This window comes from Bidens hawaiensis, unplaced genomic scaffold (assembly GCF_021521415.1).
Source record: "Bidens hawaiensis isolate Kalapana, Puna unplaced genomic scaffold, B.hawaiensis_p1.1 tig00047817_1, whole genome shotgun sequence".
NCBI classification, from domain to species: domain Eukaryota; kingdom Viridiplantae; phylum Streptophyta; class Magnoliopsida; order Asterales; family Asteraceae; genus Bidens; species Bidens hawaiensis.
In genome coordinates this window covers 90,959-99,463 of record NW_027498562.1, presented here as the reverse complement: position 1 = coordinate 99,463, position 8,505 = coordinate 90,959, and positions in this window count along the sequence as shown.

The following is an 8,505-nucleotide window of genomic DNA, read 5'->3' as shown; positions in this document are numbered from 1 at the left end:
GTCCCTAACATCACAGATATTATAAGGGTCTGGTCCCTAACATCACAGATATTATAAGGGTCTGGTCCCTAACATCACAGATATTATTAGGGTCTGGTCCCTAACATCACAGATATTATTAGGGTCTGGTCCCTAACATCACAGATATTATTAGGGTCTGGTCCCTTGTTTTCGAATATTAGTAGGGTTCGATTCCCTCTTCGTTACCATACAACCATACATCATACCTCGAGTATTATTAGGGCTCGGTACCCTTTTCGTAACCATACAACCGTCATTTCCTTCCTTTATTAACTTTATTACGTTCATACACATAAACATACATATCATACTTGCCATATTTATAACGTTACAACCTGACAGTACGTGCAATATCCGAAGATCGTTCACGTACCATCAAGCAATCGTTCATACTTACCATATTTATAACATTACAACCTGACAGTACGTGCAATATCCGAAGATCGTTCACGTACCATCAAGCAATCATTCATACATATCATACTTACCATATTTATAACGTTACAACCTGACAGTACGTGCAATATCCGAAGATCGTTCACGTACCATCAAGCAATCATTCATACATATCACATATATCACATATGGCATACACTTATCACTTAGGATAAATGTATTAACAACACATCAAGTATGCACACAGCCCCGAAAACATAACAAGGAATGGGGCTAGAAACTCACCTGGATCCTGTTACGCTCGCCGTTGATCGTAATTCCTTTCTTTAGCTGGGCTCGGCTAACTGTATAATATTTACACATATCAATTAACTACTACTACTCGCTTTGTATTTCTATCTATAAATGACCCACAACGAACGGGGGTCCGGGGGCAGCGCCCCTGGCAGCGGGGTTCTAGGGGCGGCAGCCCCTAGCGGGGTCCAAGGGGCAGAGCCCCTGGCTGGGGTTAAGCTGCCAGGTCAGCTTGGAAAAATTTTATTTTCGATAACGGCCTTAACACATTTTCCATTAGGTTTTTACTTTATTTTATAAACGGACTTCACTTCAGGCGAAGTTAAACCTTAGGCGAACTTGGCTTCAGGCGAAGTTATACCTTAGGCGAACTTGGCTTCAGGCGAAGTTAAACCTTAGGCGAACTTGGCTTCAGGCGAAGTTATACCTTAGGCGAACTTGGCTTCTGGCGAAGTTAAACCTTAGGCAAACTTGGCTTCAGGCGAAGTTAAACCTTAGGCGAACTTGGCTTCAGGCGAAGTTACGCTTGAAGGCGAAGTTACGCTTGAAGGCGAAGTTGCCCAGATGAAGGCGAAGTTGTCGCGCTGCAGATCTGTTTGCCCATAACTCCTTCGTTTCTTAGCCAAATAACTCGATTTTGGTACCCACGGAATCGTATGATCGGCGCCTACAAATCCCAACCATCAAATCGGCCTAAAATCGACGTTTTAGGGGTTCGATTTGGGCAGTTGTGTTTCGGGTCCGATTAACCCGTCAAATCCTAACCATTTTCAGTAATATTAGCTTTGCGGGATTAGTTCTTACCTTTCCAACTCAGATCTACCAGCAAAATCTCGGGTCTCGACTTCGGATCTCGGTCGGTTATGTGTGTGTTTTTGAGTGTGTAAAAGAGAAAGATGGAAATAAAATGATATCTTGGGCTTGGGATGGGTATTTATATCTCTCAAGCCCACGGACCCAAGGCCCATTCTCATTTAACCCATCTTACGTAATCTAAGCCCATGACCCGTTCCTTACTCGACATTAAATAACTAAAACGTGAAATCACTAAACATAACTTTCTTTTATTTAACATTAAAAAAAATTTTAGGATGTTACAAGTCTTCCCCCCTTAAAGAGGTTTCGTCCCCGAAACCTAACTATTACATAAACAAACTAGGGTAAAACTTGCGCATCTCATCCTCGACTTCCCAAGTAGCATCTGATCCCTTGCGGTGTTTCCATATCACTTTTACCAAGGGTATAATCTTGTGACGAAGCTGCTTCTCCTTGCGATCAACGATCTTTATCGGTTGCTCGATGTAGTTCAATTGTTCATCAACCTCGATGTCCATTAATGGCACGTGAGACGTGTCATCAGCTAGACACTTCCTCAGATGAGAAACATGGAAGGTTGAATGAATTCCTTCTAACTCATCGGGTAAATCCAGCTTATAAGCTACTTCCCCCACACGATACAAAATTTTAAATGGTCCAATGTACCTCGGACTTAGCTTCCCTCTCTTTCTAAAACGGATAATTCCTTTCCAAGGCGAGACCTTAAGCATCACATAGTCGCCAACGTTAAACTCAATTGGTCGTCGCCGCTTATCCGCATAAGACTTTTGTCTGTCTTGAGCGGCTTTCATTCTTGCTTTGATCTGATCGAACTTTGAAGACGTTTCTAGAACCACTTCTATACTTCCCATTTCCTTCTGACCAATCTCACCCCAACACACCGGGGTTCTACATCGTCGACCGTAAAGCATCTCAAACGGTGGCATACCAATGCTAGAATGGTAACTGTTGTTATAGGAGAACTCTGCCAGATGCAGATGATCATCCCAGCTTCCACCAAAATCTAAAACACAAGCACGTAGCATATCCTCAAGGGTTTGGATCGTCCTTTCGGACTGTCCATCGGTTTGAGGATGGTACGCCGTACTGATGTTCAACCTCGTCCCCATAGCTTCATGAAATTTCTTCCAGAACCTCGAAGTAAACCGTGTATCCCTATCCGACACGATCGATAACGGTACTCCATGCTTGGTTACCACTTCCTTGATGAACAAGCTTGCTAACGTTTCTGACGAGATGGCCTCTCGTATGGGCAGAAAGTGAGCACTCTTGGTCAAACGGTCCACAATCACCCAGATGGTATCATGTTGCTTAGCTGTACGAGGTAGCTTAGTTATGAAGTCCATAGTGATGTGTTCCCATTTCCACTCAGGTATCTCTAGCGGTTGCATCTTCCCATAAGGCTTTTGGTGCTCGGCCTTGACTTGTAAGCAAGTTAAGCACTTACTAACATAATCTACTACATCATTCTTCATTCCTGGCCACCAGTAATCTCTTTTCAGGTCTTGGTACATCTTTGTAGCTCCAGGATGGATTGAGTACCTTGACTTATGAGCTTCATCTAAGATTCGACTTCTAAGATCACCATGGCGTGGAATCCACATACGGTCAAATCTAGTTTTAACTCCATGAGTGTTTTCCATCAACTCATCTTGCTGGCCATAAATCCTTTCTTTCTTTATTAACCCTTCGTCTACTAACACTTCTGACTGCACTTTGATGATTTCTTCAAAAAGACTTGAGTTCATGATCAACTTATATGACTTCACGGTTACAAGGACTTCCTCATTCTTACGACTTAACTCATCAGCGACCACGTTAGCCTTACCGGGGTAATACTTAATCTCACAGTCGTAATCCTTTATCAATTCTAACCATCTTCTCTGTCTCATGTTCAGTTCTTTCTGCTCGAAGAAGTACTTTAAACTCTTATGATCGGTATAGATAGTACACTTAGTGCCGTACAGATAATGCCTCCATATCTTAAGAGCATGCACTACAGCTGCTAACTCCAAATCATGCGTCGGATAAGTACTCTCATGGACCTTCAACTGTCTAGACGCGTAGGCTATCACCTTCCCTCGTTGCATCAACACGCAACCTAACCCTTGATGCGAGGCATCAGCACAAACAACAAAATCCTCATCACCATCGGGTAAAGTAAGGATTGGAGCTTGCGTGAGTCTCTTCTTCAATTCTTCAAAGGCTTCCTCCTGAAACTTTCCCCAATTGAATACTATCGTCTTTCGGGTCATACCGGTCAGCGGTGCGGCTATCTTGGAGAAACCTTCGATGAATCTCCTATAGTAGCCAGCTAACCCTAGGAAGCTTCGTATATCAGTCGGATTCTGCGGAGTCTTCCAATTCGTTATCGCTTCAATCTTAGCTGGGTCCACGGTAATCCCCTCCGGATTAACCACATGACCTAAAAATTGCACTTCTCTTAACCAGAATGCGCACTTCGAAAACTTGGCGTACAACCTCTCTTTCTTCAGAACTTCCAATACTTCTCTCAAATGCTCCGCATGGTCAGACTCGCTCCTTGAATAAATTAATATGTCATCAATGAAAACGATAACTGACTTATCCAACATTGGTCGACACACCCTGTTCATCATGTCCATAAATGCTGCAGGAGCATTTGTTAGACCGAATGACATTACGAGGAACTCGTAGTGTCCATATCGCGTTCGGAACGCTGTCTTAGGGATGTCTACCTCTTTCACCTTCAGCTGATGGTAGCCTGATCTGAGATCTATTCGTGAGAACCAACTTGCACCTTGCAGTTGGTCGAACAGATCATCAATCCTTGGCAAAGGATATCTATTCTTTACCGTAAGCTTATTCAACTCACGATAGTCTATGCACATTCTCATACTTCCATCCTTCTTTTTCACAAACAAAACCGGTGCGCCCCACGGAGAAACACTCGGTCTGATAAAACCCTTGTCGAGGAGTTCTTGCAGTTGGGACATCAATTCCTTCATCTCGGACGGTGCTAGACGGTAAGGCGCTTTCGCGACGGGCTGGGCTCCTGGTACTAGATCTATCTGAAATTCTATCTCTCGCTCAGGTGGCAACCCCGGAAGATCCTCAGGGAATACTTCTGGGTAGTCGCGCACAATAGGAACATTCTTCATTTCTTTCGTCTCGGCCGTAGCGTTGACAACATACGCCAGGTAGGCACCGCACCCTCGCCTTAACAAACCCTCGGCTTTTATCATCGAAATGACATTAAGCCCATAACTCTCCTTATCACCATAAACCGTCACCGCACTACCATCCAATGACTTCAACCTTATCATCTTACTTTTACATACTATCTGAGCCTCAAACTCCGACAACCAATCCATACCCAAGACTACATCGAACCCTCCTAAGGCCATAACATACAAAGTAACAGGGAACTCATGTCCCTCTAACTCTATCTTACAATTCTTAACCATTTTTGTTATTTTCACCGAAGTGTCACTTGCGGTTTCTACTACAAAAGTTTCAGACACTCGGCAGCCTTTCATTTTAGCTAGTTTACTAAACGTCGTAGCTACAAAACTTCTATTCGCACCAGAATCAAATAATACAGAAGCGGAAACATCGTTCACTAGAAACGTACCTGTGACGACATCCGGAATCTGCCTGGCTTGTTCCTGGGTCAGCATGTAGGCTCTAGTTCTGGGCCTAGCTTGATCGGCATCCTTCTTTCCAGTACCTCCAGCTACACCTTCAGTGCACTCCCTTGACATATGGCCTGTCTTGCCACATTTGTAACATGCTGGCTTCGCACTGCACTCATTGGCATAATGCCCTACCTTCCCGCACTTATAACAGGCATTCGACCCCATTCTGCATTCTCCACCATGAGCCTTTCCACATTTGAGACAAACATTAGAACTTTTACCCCACTTGCACTCACCACCATGCCTCTTTCCGCAGGTCTTACACGATCTCTTCTCCCACACTTTCTGTTTCTTATCCTTGGAGTTCCATAACTGAGTACCGGGTCGTTTAGCAGGAGTGACCCCTTTCTTCTCTTTCTCTTCGTCCCTTTCCACCCTATCATCCGCGGCCACGTCAGCATAGACCATTTCCGCGAGTCCAACAGCCGAATCAAAAGTAGCAGGTTGAATCGCCCTGACTAACATGCGGACCTTTTGTGGCAACCCCCTCACATAACATTTGATTCTCTTGACCTCAGTGTCAACCATGTCAGGCACCAACCTAGATAGTCGGTTGAACTCCGTGGTATACTCACGATGCGTCATCATACCGGCTTTTAAATTCTGGAACTTCATCTCCGTTCTTTCAACCTCGGCATCTGCACAGAACTTCTTCATTACCAACTCTTTCAAATCTTCCCACTTCATCTCTTTGATCTCTTCACGGGTCTTCCTCTGCTCCACACTCTCCCACCAATACATAGCCTCATCTACGAATGACTGAGTAGCATAACCCACAGCTTGGTCGGGACGGCATTCGCTAATGCGGATAACCTTGTCCATAGCGGTTATCCACTGGAGAGTAGCGATTGCGTCTCCTAAACCAGTCAGCTTAGGCGGGTCACAACCTTTGAAGGACTTATAGCTGCACCCACCTTGTCCTCCTCTCCTATCATCGACTTTCACAGACTTATCCCCACTCGAGGCCCCTCTTTCACTTTCCCCATCCTTTCTACCATCACCACCCGCCCCTTCAGCAGTTCGCTCACGGCTTCCAGCAGATCCTTCGGGATTCAGGTTCTTCACAGCAGCAACTACAGCCTGAACGATGGCTGCTTGAACTGCGGGGCTAAGTTGAACTTCTTCGTTGTTGTTCTGGTCTCCTCCAGCTGCGCTTCCTTCATCTTCGGTGTGGGAAGCTTCTTCTACCGAAGGTTGCCAGACAAGACGAGGCCTGCCACGACGTCCAGTGCGACCCCCAGTTTCAACAAATTCTCCAGCTCCAGCCATTAGTATTCTAAAGTGGAAAACACAAACATCGTCACTCAAGGAACTATTTAGTACAAGGATAGCAAGGCTAACAGGTAATAACAGTGGCCAGCTGTGACTAGCTGATCACGTTGCTTTCCGTGTCCTATACACTTCCCTTTATGAGTCTATTTGTGCTGGTTCTACTTAAGCAGTTAGTCAATTCAAACAATCAATTATTCCAATCCGTACCATTCTCATATCTTTTCTTTCTCATTAACATATATCATTTAATCATACCTTTCACCTTTACTGATCTTGCTTGAGCGACACATGGCATTCTTGAACTGGCATCTTCTTTCTTTTCTTACTTAAATCCCATTCTCTGTTCAAGTCTAAGCATGTAGGATGCTTAAATCTCTTGAACTTTGCTCTGATACCAACTTGTAAGGCCCCGTTACCGGTAACCCTACTTTCGTGTTGGATTTACTCATAAACACAGTTCTAAATATCAGAGTTAATTAAAAACTTTACGCGGAATATAAAACTTTCATAAAACATTACATATCAATTCATAATCATGTCTTAAAACATTCCTCTTGTCTTTCAAAATCAAAACATAACTTATAAAACATATCAGATCTTCAGATGCCAGGCTTTAGTCTTCTGCCATGTGTCCTCCACTCAAGCCAGCTGTCTCATCCTACTCACCTGCGTGCATACTAAAAGTCAGCTACGCTGAGTGAGTTCTAGTTAATCATACAATACCATACAATACCTTATTACATACATACGTACTTAACCTCATAACTTTCTTTCATACACACATAAGTACTCATGCCTTCATTCTTACTTACATACTTTCTTTCTTACTTACATACTTTCTTTACATTCATAATCATACGTTTTAAAGAGCCTTTCGCCCTATAACCTCACAGATATTATAAGGGTCTGGTCCCTAACATCACAGATATTATAAGGGTCTGGTCCCTAACATCACAGATATTATAAGGGTCTGGTCCCTAACATCACAGATATTATAAGGGTCTGGTCCCTAACATCACAGATATTATTAGGGTCTGGTCCCTAACATCACAGATATTATTAGGGTCTGGTCCCTAACATCACAGATATTATTAGGGTCTGGTCCCTTGTTTTCGAATATTAGTAGGGTTCGATTCCCTCTTCGTTACCATACAACCATACATCATACCTCGAGTATTATTAGGGCTCGGTACCCTTTTCGTAACCATACAACCATACAACCGTCATTTCCTTCCTTTATTAACTTTATTACGTTCATACACATAAACATACATATCATACTTGCCATATTTATAACGTTACAACCTGACAGTACGTGCAATATCCGAAGATCGTTCACGTACCATCAAGCAATCGTTCATACTTACCATATTTATAACATTACAACCTGACAGTACGTGCAATATCCGAAGATCGTTCACGTACCATCAAGCAATCATTCATACATATCATACTTACCATATTTATAACGTTACAACCTGACAGTACGTGCAATATCCGAAGATCGTTCACGTACCATCAAGCAATCATTCATACATATCACATATATCACATATGGCATACACTTATCACTTAGGATAAATGTATTAACAACACATCAAGTATGCACACAGCCCCGAAAACATAACAAGGAATGGGGCTAGAAACTCACCTGGATCCTGTTACGCTCGCCGTTGATCGTAATTCCTTTCTTTAGCTGGGCTCGGCTAACTGTATAATATTTACACATATCAATTAACTACTACTACTCGCTTTGTATTTCTATCTATAAATGACCCACAACGAACGGGGGTCCGGGGGCAGCGCCCCTGGCAGCGGGGTTCTAGGGGCGGCAGCCCCTAGCGGGGTCCAAGGGGCAGAGCCCCTGGCTGGGGTTAAGCTGCCAGGTCAGCTTGGAAAAATTTTATTTTCGATAACGGCCTTAACACATTTTCCATTAGGTTTTTACTTTATTTTATAAACGGACTTCACTTCAGGCGAAGTTAAACCTTAGGCGAACTTGGCTTCA